This window comes from Anolis carolinensis, chromosome 2, assembly GCF_035594765.1.
Source record: "Anolis carolinensis isolate JA03-04 chromosome 2, rAnoCar3.1.pri, whole genome shotgun sequence".
Classification (NCBI taxonomy): Eukaryota; Metazoa; Chordata; class Lepidosauria; order Squamata; family Dactyloidae; genus Anolis; species Anolis carolinensis.
The window spans coordinates 80,101,069-80,117,669 of NC_085842.1; the positions used below are offsets into that span (position 1 = coordinate 80,101,069).

General features: G+C 39.4%; 1 protein-coding gene across 3 annotated transcripts in view; it reads left to right on the top strand.

Annotated features, from left to right (window-relative positions):
• Positions 1-4,705: 4,705 nt before the first annotated feature.
• Positions 4,706-16,601, top strand: part of dnah1 (dynein axonemal heavy chain 1) — a 205,563-nt gene continuing 193,667 nt past the window's right edge. For 2 of the 3 annotated variants that reach the window (XM_062970057.1, XM_062970058.1), the window contains exon 1: positions 4,708-4,800. The gene's annotated coding sequence lies outside the window, so the exon portion shown is untranslated. Of the gene's footprint in view, positions 4,801-16,601 lie in introns of all 3 variants that reach the window. The other variant, XM_062970059.1, reaches the window with a different exon arrangement.

Consider the following 16,601-nt stretch of genomic DNA (forward strand, 5'->3'; position numbering starts at 1 on the left):
TCTCTGAGTCCAGATGCATGACTCCTTAAAGTTTCCCATGGAAAGCAGGCTTAATCAGCTGAATGCTTAGCAGCTATCCTAGCACTCCTGCGAGACGCCTGTTGAACTCCCCTCTGTTGTTTACAAAAATCATGGCGAGAAAACGGGGGAGATTTTGGCTCGGGGCTTGTTTGACAGACTTCTGGAAGACAAATCTCTTGCAGGTGCAAAGGCTCAATTTCTGGCTGGGATAGTTCCTTTTCTGGCTGAAATGGTGGAAAACCCAAGTTTTCCTCTTCATCATTCACAACAGTACTAGGAACGGGACTACATGGCCCATGAGTCATCACACATATTCGCTTATCCAACATTCTGCCAGCCCGTTTATGTTGGATAAGTGAGACTCTACTGTACTGTATATACAAATTTACCACTAAAATATCACAATGAATTTAAAACACTGACTACAAAAACACTGAATATGAAAAGGCAGACTGCGTTGGATAATCCAGAACATTGTATAAGCGAATGTTGGATAAGTGAGATTCTACTTCAATATGAAATAATTACTGGGATAGAATAATGCAGAACAATATAATCTCTAAAACCAGGACAGTAAATAAAGACCAACAGTATGAAAGCAGGGAAATTGGAAATTCCACAAAGGAAACAATCAGGGCCAGCTAACACCTCCCAAGAAAGGATTCTTCCAGAAAGGAAGCTGAGAAGGCAGTGAAGCACTGTGTATTACCAAAGTCATTATTATTACTATTATTATTATTATTATTATTATTATTATTATTATTATTATTGTGTTGCGGTCAACCGTGAAAATGAATACAATCTGGCTCCAGATTATATACAGATATACACTAAAATCAGAATATATAAAAATTAATGTGGTATAATAAAACAGAACAATACAGTCTCTAAAATCAGAACACTAAATAAAGAACAACACTCTGAAAACAGGGGAATTCCACATAGGAAACAATCAGAGCCAGCTAACACCTCCCAACAAAGTATTCCCATCATCAAAGGGTGGCAAATCCTCTGTTTTCTCAGGGCCACAGACAGTAAAAGCACATAAAATATTGCAAACAACACCACTCTGAAAACAAGGGAATTCCAGACAGGAAACAATCAGGGCCAGCTAACACCTCCCAACAAAAAATTCACTCAGGGAGGAAACAGCCAGGCTTTAAATCTGCAAGGCCATTACATCCTAATCATTTTTCCTAATTGCAGCATTCATACTTGCCTCCAACAGACAAAAAAAATCAGAAATATTGTATATTCACAACCTATAGGAAATAATATCCCCTGATGGCGCAGCATGTTAAAGTGCTGAGCTGCTGAACTTCTGGACCGAAAGGTTTGAATTGGGGGAGCAGAGAGAGCCCCCACTGTTAGCCCCAGCTTCTGCCAACCCAGAAGTTCAAAAACATGCAAATGTGAGTGCATCAATAGGTACTGCTCCGGCGAGAAGGTAATGCCTCTCCATGCAGTCATCCCACATGACCTTGGAGGAGTCTACGGACAACGCCGGCTCTTCGGCTTAGAAATGGAGATGATTACCAACCCCCAGAATCAGACATGACTGGATTTAATGTCAGGGAAAAACGTTTACCCTTTACCTTAACTACCACCAATTCCTCAATACTTTATTTCCCATACCACCATACTTCGCCACAGCAACGCGAAGATTAGATTCTCTCTCTATATATAGAGAATCTATAGTAGACTCTACAGCAGACTACTGTGTGTTTGTGTATATACACACATACACACTATATATATATATATACTAGCTGTGCCCGGCCACGCGTTGCTGTGGCGAAGTCTGGTGGTCTGGGAAATAAAGTATTGAGGAATTGGTGGTAGTTAAGGTCAAGGGTCAAGGTTTTCCCCAGACATTAAGTCCAGTCGTGTCTGACTCTGGAGGTTGGTGCTCATCTCCATTTCTAAGCCGAAGAGCCGGCGTTGTCCGTAGACTCCTCCAAGGTCATGTGGGATGACTACATGGAGCGGCGTTACCTTCCCACCGGAGCGGTACCTATTGATGCACTCACATTTGCATGTTTTTGAACTTCTGGGTTGGCAAAAGCTGGGGCTAACAGTGGGGGCTCTCTCCGCTCCCCCAAGTCAAACCTGCGGCCTTTTGGTCCAGAAGTTCAGCAGCTCAGCACTTTAACACGCTGCGCCATCAGGGGATATTATTTCCTAAAGGTTGTGAATATACAATATTTCTGATTGGTTTTTTGTTTGTTTGTTGGAGGCAAGTATGAATGCTGCAATTAGGAAAAATGATTAGGATGTAATGGCCTTGCAGCTTTAAAGCCTGGCTGTTTCCTCCCTGAGTGAATTTTTTGTTGGGAGGTGTTAGCTGGCCCTGATTGTTTCCTGTCTGGAATTCCCTTGTTTTCAGAGTGGTGTTGTTTGCGATATTTTATGTGCTTCTACGGTCTGTGGCCCTGAGAAAACAGAGGATTTGCCAGACTTTGATGATGGGAATACTTTGTTGGGAGGTGTTAGCTGGCCCTGATTGTTTCCTGTCTGGAATACCCTTGTTTTCAGAGTGATGTTGTTTGCGATATTTTATGTGCTTCTACGGTCTGTGGCCCTGAGAAAACAGAGGATTTGCCAGACTTTGATGATGGGAATACTTTGTTGGGAGGTGTTAGCTGGCCCTGATTGTTTCCTGTGTGGAATTCCCCTGTTTATTTACTGTCCTGGTTTTAGAGATTATATTGTTCTGCATTATTCTATCCCAGTAATTATTTCATATTAAAGAAGAATCTCACTTATCCAACATGCGCTTATACAATGTTCTGGATTATCCAACGCAGTCTGCCTTTTCATAATCAATGTTTTTGTAGTCAGTGTTTTAAATTCATTGTGATATTTTAGTGGTAAATTTGTAAATACAGTACAGTAGAGTCTCACTTATCCAACATAAACGGGCAGGCAGAACGTTGGATAAGCGAATATGTTGGATAATGAAGAATTAAGGATAACCCTATTAAACATCAAATTAAGTTATGATTTTACAAATTAAGCACCAAAACATCATGTTAGACAACAAATTTGTCAGAAAAAGTAGTTCAGTACACAGTAATGCTATATAGTAATTACTGTATTTATGAATTTAGCACCAAAATATCACGATATATTGAAAGCATTGACTACAAAAATGCGTTGGATAATCCAGAATGTTGGATAAGCGAGTGTTGGATAAGTGAGACTCTACTGTAATTACTACATAGCATTACTGCGCATGGAACTACTTTTTCTGTCAAATTTGTTGTATAATAAGATGTTTTGGTGCTTAATTTGTATAACGATTACCTAATTTGATGTTTAATTGGCTTTTCCTGAATCCCTTCTTATTATCCAACATATTCACTTATCCTGCCGGCCTGTTTATGTTGGATAAGTGAGACTCTACTGTATATTTCTAATCTTATATTATCTGCTCAGAACTGGATTATCTGAGGCCCCTTCTTCACAGCTGTATAAAATGCACACTGAAGTGGATTATATGGTAGTGTGGAGTCAAGATAATCCAGTGCAAAGCAGATAATATAAGATTATAAATGGGTAATATAGCTGTGTGGAAGGGCCTTGAGTCTACACTGCCATATAATCCAGTGCAAATTAGATAATCTGTGGAAGAAGCCTAAGTGAGGCCTAAATCTGCCTGTCCCCTAACTGAAACCTGGCTGTCCTTTGGCTGAATTGGTTGCTAGGCAACCAAGTGGGCAGAGATTAGCCCTCTAAACTGGCAGCAATTGGATAAAAAAAATTATTGCTCTCCCTCTAATTAGGACTTTATTTTTCTTTTCTTTTTGTTGTATCAACCTTGAGGCGTGGATGATGGGTTGTGTTGTCAAATTTTGAGGTTGGGGGGCCTGTACTTTTGTTGTTTTGTGAATTGCCGTGATGCCATCACTCTTTTATATATATAGATATATATATATATAGTCTACAGTAGAATCTACTGTAGACACATAGACTGTGTCTATTTATCTATTTACACACGCAGTAGATTCTACAAGACTTTACTGTGTATGTTTGTGTGTGTATATATATATATGTATATATACACAAATACACACTATATATATAGTCTATAGTAGGCTCTACATACTCTGTGTCTATCTATCTACACACAGTAGACTCTACAATAGACTCTAGTGTGTGTGTATACACACATATACACACAATATATATATATATAGTCTACTGTAGATTCTGCTGTATATACATAAACTGTCCCTCTACACACACAGTACACTCACACACACACATGCATACATAGTCTAGTGTATATACATAGGTGTTTAAATACACACACAGTAGACTCTGTTAAACGGTATCCATGGAGACTGGTAGATACCACATCTTGTATATTTATATGTATTTATGTAGGCATAAAGATAAAAGAAACTTTTGCACGGAGACGAGAAAACTCTTGGCGCTCAACCATCACCTTGACTTTACTTGGAAGCTACCAATTCCTCCCTCGCGGAGGGGTGTTTGTGGAGATGTGAGGGTGAGAAAAATCACGGTTAGCGAAGCGAAACACCAGGTATATTGAAAGGGGGTAAAAAAATCCGAGATTTAAGAAAGAATTCTTTAGGAAGTCATAAAGAAGGCTTCAACATCGGAGGGCAAAAGGGGCTTCTCTGACCTTACCCGTGTGCCGCCACCCCCGGGACCGGAGTGGTTCGGCCCCCCTAGCAACCGTCCCAAGCGTCGTGTGGCGTGGAGACCGAGTGGTTGCCCGGCGGCGGCGGAGGAAGGGAGAGCGAGTTCTGGGTGCGTAGCTCGACCGTGACGCCTGGGGTTGTACTGGGTTATACTGGGTAGACCGGTGGGAGAAAGAGGGGCCCACAAGCCCTGCTTGGTGTGCCTTCAAGTCTTCCCTTTGAATGGCACAGCGCCTGTTTTACCAGCAAGTTCATTCCCTGCTGGGCTCTCCAGGGAGGATTAGGAAGCCTGGGATGGGCACAGTCAGTGCAGACAGTACAGGACGAAATGGGCTCAGTGGTATGAATCAGTACCAACCACTTTCCTGGCTTAAAGGCAAGTTGCATAGAACTTGCTGCAACTTTAAGAACATCGGAGCAAAAGTATGCAAAAGTAGTATAACAAACAGTTTGCAGTATTTTAAGACTGTTCTTAAAATACTGCATGAGAAAACAGACTCACTAGAAAAGACAAAAATGGTTGGAAAAGTAGAGTAATAGAATCCTAGAGTTGGAAGAGACCTCACGGGCCATCCAGTCCAACCCCCTGTCAAGAAGCAGGAGATTCGCATTCAAAGCACCCCCAACAGATGGCCATCCAGCCTCTATTTAAAAGCCTCCAAAGAAGGAGCCTCCACCACACTCCGGGGCAGAGAGTTCCACTGCTGAACAGCTCTCACAGTGAGGAAATTCATCCGAATGTTCAAATGGAATCTCCTTTCCTGTAGTTTGAAGCCATTGTTCCGCGTCCTAGTCTCCAGGGCAGCAGAAAACAAGCTTTCTTCATCCTTCCTATGACTTCCTCTCACATATTTATACATGGCTATTGTGTCTCCTCTCAGCCTTCTCTTCTGCAAGCTCCTCGAAGGGCTTGTTTTCCAGACCCTTGATCATTTTAGTCACTGTCCTCTGGACACTTTCAATAAGGCAATAAGAGAAGACATGGATCACATTCCAGAATGGATGGACTTAATCAAAATAGCCAGTTACCCCATGTCTCTCATTTATAGAGTTGCCATAATCAAAATTGACTTAATGGCAGTAAATAACAGCAGTTTACCATTTTTTGAACCTGTGGGAAGTTGCTTTAAAGAACAATAGCTATATGTAATGATATTTTGAAGTTGTCCATAGCTGAGCAGCAGTATATTGATGATTCTCTGGGGCCCCTTCTACACTGCCATATAAAATCCAGATTATCTGCTTTGAATTAGATTATATGGCATTGTGGAATTGTATAATCCAGTTCAAAACAGATAATGTGGATAATCTGCTTTGACAATCTGGATTATATATGGCAGTATAGAAGGGGCCTGGGACCTTGAATATCATCCTGCTACTGTTCAGTTATGGATAGTCTCTGTATGGCATTATATCTGTTCTTTGAATTAATTTTCCATGCTCTGCCTTCACGTGCACACATTCATTGCTTGATACAGACAACATGTGCCCAGAATCTGTAAGTAGTCATTGTTTCCATAGTATGAATTGGATTTTCAGTAAGAAAATAATAATAACAACACTTTATTTATATTCCACCCTTCTCCCCTTGGGGACTCAGAGCCAACTGGAGTATATAGACAGATACATGCAAGCATTCAGTGCCTTGTTACAATACAATGAGACGCACATACACAGACAAAGGCAAAGGCTTCTCCTTTCATTTCCAGCTCTGGAGGCGGTGCTCATCTCTGGCTGTGGGGGAGGTACTCTTCTCCAATTCCAAACCGAGGAGTTTGCGTTGTCACCTCTTGGTTGTGTGACCGGCATGACTGCTTGGAGCGTCTTATGCCTTTCCTGCCAAAGCAGTACCATTTATTTACTTACATTTGCATGTTTTCAAACTGCTAGGTTGGCAGGAGCTAGGGCTGATAGTGGGAGCTCACACCGTCCCATGGATTCAAACTGCTGACCTTCAGATCAGCAGCACAAGGATCTAACCCATTGTACCACCACAATAACATATGAAGCTCTCATCAGTTGCTGCAGTCCTAACTAGACTAAAACCTCTCATAGGATTGCACTAAAAAAAACAGATTTGTCTATTTAAAACATTTAGGTTCTACTCTTTGGCCAATGGCTCCCAGCCCATCTTACAATCTCAATTAGCATGACAAGTTAGGCATACAATTTGCTGCTTTTTAAAAAAGCAGATTAGTTTAGGTCAAAGTTCTCATAAGACTTGGTTGGAGTGGGAACAGTTCAGGTTGGAATTTTTGCCTCAAGATGACAGTTGACAGTAGAGGAAGGACCAACAGTACCTTTCAAATGTTCTGGAATAACTTTTTTTCTCGCTGCTCTGCTGGAATCTTGTGATTTTCATACCAATTTTTCCCAGCTCATAAGATAATTCTAACCAAAATAAGTGCTTGAATATTAGTCCAAGATAAGCTAATGTGTTAGGTTCATACCTAAGCAAACTGGACCCAGAAGAGCATCCATTGCCCATTGAAATATCCTCCTGTTTTTACTGTGGCTCCATACAGTATTTCCAGTTTGAGGTGCATTTCAGCAGTTAAGTAGCCCTCTTTCATTTGTCTTAGCTAATGAATTGACAGTATGTTACTTTACTACCAGTATTGTTGTTTTGTGTACCTTAAAGTAATTTCCAATCTATGGTGACCTGTATCAGGGTTTTCTTGGCTGGAAGAGGTTTACCATTGTCTCCCGCTGAGGCTGAGAGAGTGTGACTGACTGGGTTTCTATGGGTTGTAATCCAACTCTCAAACCACCACATCACAGAGGCTCCTTTCCTATCTTTATCTCAATTGTTTTGACTAATTAAGGTGTCTCTGAGAACAAAACTTGTCAAGACAGCTCTGTGATAGAGTTGCCTTGTGGTTGGGAAAGTCAGAAACAACATGAATGCATACAACAATAACAAAGTTGCTACTGCAGTGAAAGAAAATGAACCTTCCTTAAATGTTGTAAACATGAATTTTAACACATTACAAAGGCCATAAACTCCCATTCTTAAGGTGAAAGAAAATTGTTTTGACAATCCTATTTCTTGAACGTTTCAGCAGCATATTATTTTTCCTGAGAGTATGAGATTTGAAAGCACTATATTAGGCAAAGTGTATCCTTCAGGGCAGTGAGTACAGAAATGAAGTGATTCAGTGTGCGGTTACAATAGATCCAAAGGTTGAGGAATCCTCTTGTGCAGAAGCTTATTGAACTATTTCAGTTTGGTTTCAGGCCTGGCTATGGAACAGAGACAGCTTTGGTTGCCTTCGTGGATGACCTCCGCAGAGAGCTAGACTAGGGTAGTGTGTTCCTGTCGGTTCTCCTGGACCTCTCAGCAGCTTTCGATACCATTGACCATGGTATCCTTCTGGGTCATCTCGCTGAGATGGAACTGGGAGGCACTGTTTTACAATGGCTCTGTTCCTTCCTCGAGGGCTGTTTCCAGAAGGTGATGCTGGGGGACTATTGTTCAAACCCCTGTGGTGTTCCTCGGGGTTCTGTTTTGTCCCCTGTGCTGTTTAGCATATACATGAAACTGCTGGGAGAGGTCATCCAGCGTTTTGGAGTGTGATGCCACTTATATGCAGATGGCATCCAGCTCTACTACTCTTTCCCACCTAAAGCCAAGGAAGGTGTCCTGACTCTAAACCTGTCACCAGTAATGGACTGGATGAGGGCAAACAAACTGAAAGTTAGTCCAGACAAGATAGATGTGCTCCTGATCAGTGTGATGGCAGATCAGGGAATAGGGATTCAACTTGTGTTGGATGGAGTTACACTCTCCCTGAAGACACAGGTCTGCAGTTTAGGGGTTCTTCTGGACTCAGTGCTGAACCTGGAGGTATCTGCGGTGGCCAGGAGGGCCTTAGCACAATTAAAATTAGTGCACTAACTCTGCCCGTTCCTTGAGAAGCCAGATCTGGCCACAGTGGTCCATGCTTTAGGTGCATCCTGTCTGGATTACTGCAACACGCTATTTGGGGCTGCCTCTGAAGAGTGCTCAGAAACTTCAGTTGAGCTGCAGCTTGCTAACTGGGGCTGTCTACAGGGAGCAGACATCCTTCTTGTTGTAGCAGTTTCACTGGTTGCCAGTCTGTTTCTGGGCACAATTCAAAGTGCCAGTTCTGATCTTTAAAGCCTTAGCCAGTCCAGGTCCAGGCTATTTATCTGACCGCATCCCCTTGTACTAACATTCCCAGACCCAGAGATCTTCAGGAGAGGCCCTTTCAGTCCCACCTCCATCTCAAGCTCAATTGATGAGAATGAGAGAGCGGGCCTTTCTTCTTGGTGGCTGCCCCTCCACTTTGGAACTCCCTACCCTGGGAAGCCAGAATGGCCACCTCCCTGCTGTCATTTTGGCAGCAGGCTAAAACCTTTTTATTCAGGCTGGCTTTTAAAGATGAAAGTGTTTAAGATCTAGTCAGGGGGTACTGTGGTTTTAACTTTGAATATGCATTGATATGTTTGAATGATTTTTAACTGTAATGTTTAAATACTGTTTATATTTAATGCTGTTTAAATGTTTGTATATTAGTATATTTTAAATTGTGTACTAATGCTTTTATGTTAAGCCTCTTTGAGTCCCCTTCGCGGGGAGATAAAGCAGGGTATAAATAAATATTAATATTAATAATAATAACCATTATGAGAAAAATCCTCTGTTCAAAGAGGAGTAGGTCCTTGGTCTTCACAAGAGGTTCCTTGTTTTTCTAATGGTAATTTGACTGAAATACATTAATTTAAGGGCCAGTTAGAGACAACCAGAGGGCACTCTTATTCTTATATTACTGCCATTGTTTACGTTAATAGTACTTTATTTTCTCTTTAATTGTTATATTCCTGTTTCTTTCTATAGGTTATAGGTAGGTTTTCCAGAAACTGTATAGTTTCTGAGAATATCGCATCCAGTGTTAATCCCAACCAAAGATGACTCACTGAATCAGTGAAATTCACATAAATTTACCAAATACAGTAGAGTCTCACTTATCCAACATTTGCTTATCCAACGTTCTGGGTTATCCAACGCATTTTTGTAGTCAATGTTTTCAATATATCGTGATTTTTTGGTGCTAAATTCATAAATACAATAATTACTACGTAGCATTACTGCATATTGAACTACTTTTTCTGTCAAATTTGTTGTATAACATGATGTTTTGGTGCTTAATTTGTAAAATCATAACCTAATTTGATGTTTAACAGGCTTATCCTTCATCTCTCCTTATTATCCAACATATTCGCTTATCCAATGTTCTGCCGGCCCGTTTATGTTGGATAAGTGAGACTCTACTGTACCCATTGATTTGGTGGGTCTATTGCAATTGGGACTAACAGTTGGATTTAAGTAATTGACTATAAAACTTAACAATTTGAGATATCTGCACAGTATTTCACTGCTGGCTGATTAAACTGAAAACTGAATTAAAATCAGTTGTGTTTAAATCAGTAGTCTGAATCAAATTAAATATAAAATTTGCTCTGCAGTATAAAGACTTTCTGACAGCAGCATTTTAGGTTTCCAGTTCAGTGTTTTATGTTTTTGTAGTGACTCTTCCTTAGTTCCTTGCCCTACTGTAATGAACAGCTTGAAACTCTGCAGAGATAATGTTGGCAAGGAATAATCTATTTAGTTATACTCTTCTAAGATTTGGTTCTCTCTCAGTATTAAAACACTAATACTGGCAATACAAGTTTCCATGGGGGCATTCTCTTTATGGCATTAATAGTCTGTCCTTTACTATATTATTTGAATTCATAGTCCACAACTTCCGCGTTTATTGTCTAAATGAGAGGGGTGATGAGGTAATACGGAAGCTATTTCCCAAACTTTCAAAGGGGCAGAGCTGGTTGTAGATTCTCACCCCATATGTTTTGACGTTACCTTATGATTATTTCACATATATTTGCATTGAATTTTGATATTTAAAAGATCCTGGTACACCCAGCCAGAAACCCTAAAGATCTTAAAGCCACCAAAACCTGTCTGACAGTGGTAGCCAAGAAAAGTCAATCCTGGTTACTACTTGGATGAGAGATGACCAATGAATACCAGGTGCTGTAAGAAGGAAATTCCTTGCCTAAGAAAACCTAATTAAATTCCTACGAATTCCATAAGCTAAGAAGCAACTTGAAGGTACATACACAGAGTGATATAGTGCAAATGTCCTTTACTCCAGTGTTTCTCAAAGTGTGCTCCTCCAGGTGTTTTGGACTTCAGCTCCCAGAAATCCCAGCCAACTTATCAGCTGTTCAGGAATTGTGGGAACTGAAGTCCAAAACATCTGGAAGACCACAGTTTGAGAAACCCCGTTTAAACAAGCTATCCAAAGTGCTGAACCCTACCCCATTTTGCAAGTTAGGTAGAATAAAACTTGAAGTGGATTCAGCAACTGGTGAAAACAGTGGTTCACAACCTGTGGGCCTCCAGATGTTTTGGACTTCAGCTCCTACAGTTGCTAACGGCTGGTAAGCTGGCTGGGATTTCTGGGAGTTGAAGTCCAAAACACCTGGAGACCCAAAGGTTGGGAACTACTGGTCTAAAAAGAAGGAAATGTTTAAGCCACCTCTGTGTATTCCTTGAATTAGAAAAGGCTATGAAATGTATGTGTTTGCCTTGAGACAACAGGTGATCTGAAGGCACGCCCATCCACCCAAACAGTCATAAATTACACTGGTCAACACATTTTTGGGAATGTTTTGTTTCCTCCACAATTTTGGGTGAACCAAGTAGATTTTAACACTCTGAATACAACTATGTATTTATTATGTCTGTAGCACATACAGTTTTCAAGAAAAAGGTGATACATCCTAAGCATTGCTATATCGGTTGCTGTGAATTATCATTGTTATATGTCTATAGCGGCACACACTATGACAGTAATGGTTTCATCAGGAAACAAAACTAAAAATGTTTTGCTGTAGATTTTTGTTTGGAATCACCGTCTGACACTTTGCGAATGAGAGTCCAACAATAGTCAATCAGTGTAGACGGATTCCACTTCCCCTTATACCATTTCTCCATCTTGTCAATGGCCTGATGAAGACTTTCACCATGCTGGTCGCTCACAGCACCCAGGTTGTCTGGAAAGAAGTCCAAGAGGGAATGAAGAAAATGTATCTTCAGTGACATGTTGCACTTCATTGATTTGTATGCCTGAAACAGACTTTCTACCTGTTGGACATAAACTGGTGCTGTATAGTTGCTTAGAAAGTTACCAACAATATTCTTGAAGACTATCCACACAGCATGTTCTGCACCCTGTAGAAGACCATCAAAGTGGCTATCCTTCATCACATCTCGGATTTGTGGGCTAATGAAAACACCTTTTTTATCTTCACATCACATGCATGGAAACATCTGTCACAAATAAATTAAGACTTCACTTTGCTCGTTCTTTGCCTTATTGAAGTTTTTCATTAGTTTGAGTTTGGTAAGTAAAGGAGGGAGAAATATCTTATTTGGAACATCCAGTGGGTCATTTGCAACATTCTTCTGCCATGGAACCAATTTATTACGGGGAGGCCAGTCTTTTCTGATATAATGCAAATCTCTTGCTCAACTGTCCCACTCACAAAGGAAACAGCAATACTTTGTGTAACCAAGCTGCAGACCCAGTAGAATTGCAACTATCTTAAGATCACCACACAAATTCTAGTTGTGCTTTGAGTATTGAAAGCAGTTCAGCAGAAGTCGCATGTTTTCATATGAATTGCATGCCCAATAGGTATAGAAGGGTTGATATTGCCGCTGTGCAGCAAAACAGCCATGAAATTTAGGAATCTGTGAGGGGTACTTTGATTGTACCTTTCCTGCATGGCAGAGGGTTAGACTAGATGGCCCATGTGGTCTCTTCCAACTTTATTATTCTATTATTATATGAATCATGAGTCAATAAATAATCTAGGTATTTTAACAGACTGAGTCTCTGTTATATGTTACATAATGTTGGTTATGGCTGTCAAAAATACTGTCGAACAAAGAAATATTTCAAAATTTCACAATAATTGTAAAACAAAATTTACTGTTTTTCAAAAAACCTTATGTGATATGACAATTTTGAAGTTATTTCTGTGATCAGCATAAAAAATCTATTTGGTACACAAAAAATTGTAAAGGAAACACAATATCTGTTTTCAGTGTTATATTTAGGCACAACAAGAGTGCAAATAACAGCAACAACAAAATGTTCAAAGTTCTTTTTGAAATCTGACACATTTCCCACCTGACACTATCTTAATAGGATGTTAAAAATATCTAAGTAGCCAGAGAGCTAATACATTTCACCTAGATTTTATCTATCACCTAAATTGATGATGTTCCTTTTAGTCTTTTATTGTTGTTAAGACTGGTTTGCTTTTTCATTATAACCATTTTGAATCTCATTTTTAAAAAACAATTGTTTTCTTAGTCTATTTAGTTAAAATATTGGATTAAAACAGGATTCCTGAAACGAAAACCCAAAAGCCACATGCAGCCCTTCAATGTCATTTACCTGGCCCCCACCTTAGACTTAGGGTCGCCCTAAACCTTAGACTTATGGTCACCCTAAACCTTAGACTTATGGTCGCCCTAAACCTTAGACTTATGGTCGCCCTAAACCTTAGACTTATGGTCACCCTAAGTCTGAAATGACTTGAAAGCACACAACAATCCTAATTAACTTGCCTATTTCATCAGCCAAAAGCAGGCCCACACTTCCCATTGAAATACTGGTTAGTTTATGTTAGCTAAAATTGTTCTTTAATTTTTATATTGCATTGTTCTTTCATGGGTTTTTTTTTTTTTTGCACTACAAATAGGATATGTGCAGTGTGTATAGAAATCATTAATGTTTCTTTCGAACTATAGTTTGGCTCCCTAACAGTCAGAGGGAACTGGCCCTTTGCTTTAAAAGTTTGAGGACCCTTTATTGAAGGAATTCAGCTAAAGCACTGGACCAAAAGCCTATGTCAGAGTATAAGAAAAATGTGTGTGAATTGTAATGTCTTTAAATACTGGTGTTGAATGAAAAATTGAAATTGTAGGGTTTTTTCACCATGACTCATGATGCTGTTTTTATTGTATCAGCATTCCTGTTATAGCACGATCTCATTCTGTTAACTCCATTAAACAACCATAGTACATAATTATGTTCCAAGCTTATTTTAAGGTATTGAAGAACTTGTGATGTACCTTAATGAGCACCTTTGATTATGTGTTATATGGATATACAGTTTAATAGTTTTATAATTGTTTGTTCTGAATTAGATTGTAATTGATTACATAAAAAATGTAAGCATTTATTACTTTATTCAGGACATAAAAGAGATTTCTTTTTGCATATTAATTAAGATTAAAAATATTTGAGGGAAGATTTTTTTCAGACAGGAGTATAAAATATAATTATGTTGGCAGTTGCGATTAAAATTCAACATAGCTGATGCCTTTTAAACCTGTCTCTCCTCCAGAGATATTTAAAGTGTTATTCTTCTCCAAGGAGAAAAGATACCTTGCAATATTTAATTTGGTTAAAATGTATGTGCTTTCTTGGCTATTTTTACACACTCTCATACTTGACACCTTTATCTGTGCACTATGGTCCAAATCCTTTGGGAATGGAGAAACACTGTCTGGTATAATATCTGCTTCTCATCCCAACTGTGAACAATAGCATGGTGTATTTGTAGAAATCTCAAACTAGTTCCTTGCTGAGGGGTGGAATGGAACTCCCCCCCCCCCTTCTGTTAAATGAGTGGGTTTTCAGCCAGCTCAAGAAGCAAGACCTTTTTTTGTTGCATCTAAAGGAGACTTTTGCCCTAGGACTTTGAAGAAAGGGCAAAGGAGCTTCTAGAAGATCCAAAAACCACACTTCCAGTAGGGTTATCACCTCTTAACTTGCCCCCAGGCTTTGCTACTTTTCAAAGAATGCACAGCAGGGAGAAAAGAACAGATTGGTATTTTTTCTACTCATCCTCGAAACTGAAGTAAAATGCAATATATCAGCTGGTTTCTAAGAAAAGTAGCAGGGGCCATCTCAATAGGACAAGGGCAACTGAGCTTTTCTCTGCATTGTATCTTGTTTGGTTCCAAAATATTAGATTCTTGGTGACTGGTTTAATGAGCAAAATCTTTAAAATTAAATAAATAGGTTTGAGTAAATTCTTTTCAACTCTATTTTATTTCCTTGTACTCTGGAAAAGACTCTGCCAATTTCACAATTGTCAAAAACTAGCGTGAGTGCTTTCCTCCTGTGCATCTGACAGATGGGCATGCTTTTGATCAGGATACTAAGCAGGAGTTTATTTTAATTGGTGAATAGATTTTGGTGATTGCAGAGAACTTCAGTGAAGGACTAGCGACTGTACCAGCTGCACAGCAGTAAAGATACAGGTCCATTGTGAGTAGGTGTATTGCTCACTTCCCCCACACAGCTGTCAATGGCATTCAGCCCCGTCCTATAGCAGCATCTGTTGTTTCAGTTGTAGGCAGAGCTTGCCAATCATCTATATACCACTCTTGGTCCCCTTCCCACTGTGCATCTACTTTATTGGGCATATGCTGTCGATGTGGCTCTACAGACAATGTGTCAGTTTCAAGCATAAAATAGATATATTTATTTTTGAATGATATATATATATCATTTTGAATGATATATGTATTAATTACATTTGACAGGAAGTTGACAAATGGAAAAAGAGTTAAACTACAAAACCAGTGATGCATGAGTCAATAGTGTCTCCTAAGTCTGAAAGCCAGACTAGACATGTATGGGTTTACAAAGTATACAATTTTCTGGTTGACTAAAATGTAGGGATAAAGGGGTCTACTTTTGATTGCAAAACTGGGTACATGGAACAGGTTCTAAACCTGTCCCCCTTCCTTCTTGTTCCATGCTATTTGAAGACTTCTCAATTTGTTCCTTTTTCTATGAGAATCAAGGGGGTGGGGTGGGAATAAAACAATATTGAACGGATACCAAGATTGCAAGACAGATTTTGTTCCTATCCCAATAATATACCATTTAGCACAAAAATAGACTATTGTATTGTTAAATTGGTGAATATGCATTCATGTTCACTGATGTCTGATATGGCTGTGCTAACATTTCAGCCATTAGATGAAGCTATTTGATGTCACTAAATATTTATAATCTGCCAGGAGACGAAAAGTGGTCCAATGAGGTAAGGATGATGTTTGTTTCCAGGTTTGAAGAAGTGCTAGGTCTGAATTTAGAATTAAATATATTGATAAATACATTTATGTGAAATTTTAAAAATGAAAAAACCATATTAAAAAGAAGTTTTGTCACCTTCTCAAAGAAGGTGCAAGATAGTACTTACAAGTTTCTGTTTGGGTTTTTCCTTGGAATAAAAGATACTGAGCTCAAGACTTCCAAGGTGAAAGGTGAGCACAGTTGTTCGGTGCCTACCTCTTGAATGGGACATTGAACAGATATGAGAGGTGGAAGGCACAGCAGGATCATTTTACATCAGTGTTGTTTTATAGTAGCAGTTCAGTATCCATAAAAGGTCCAGCTATGATTCATCAGGAGGTCTTGATCTTAACTCATACCAACCAGTCATGCTACACTGTGAAAATAGCTGTGGTGAAAACATAAAATAGCTAATAAAAATGAACAGTGGTACATAATTCTTTAGGGCATGAACTTTTGTTAAATAAGTGAAACAGAGGCAGTAGCAAAAGATTATTGAAGATAAGAGTTGGAAAATTAATATGCTAGAAATCAAGTTCCACTATTCCATTAACCACCCTGAGTCCCTTGGAGAGATAGGACGGGGTAAAAATAAAGTATTATTATTACTTGAAACACAACAAGATGAGTCCACAGCAGACACTCTGCTGGCTGTTGTATTGGATCACACGTCGGACACTTCCGAAGTGTCTAGGACTGTGTGATGTATCGG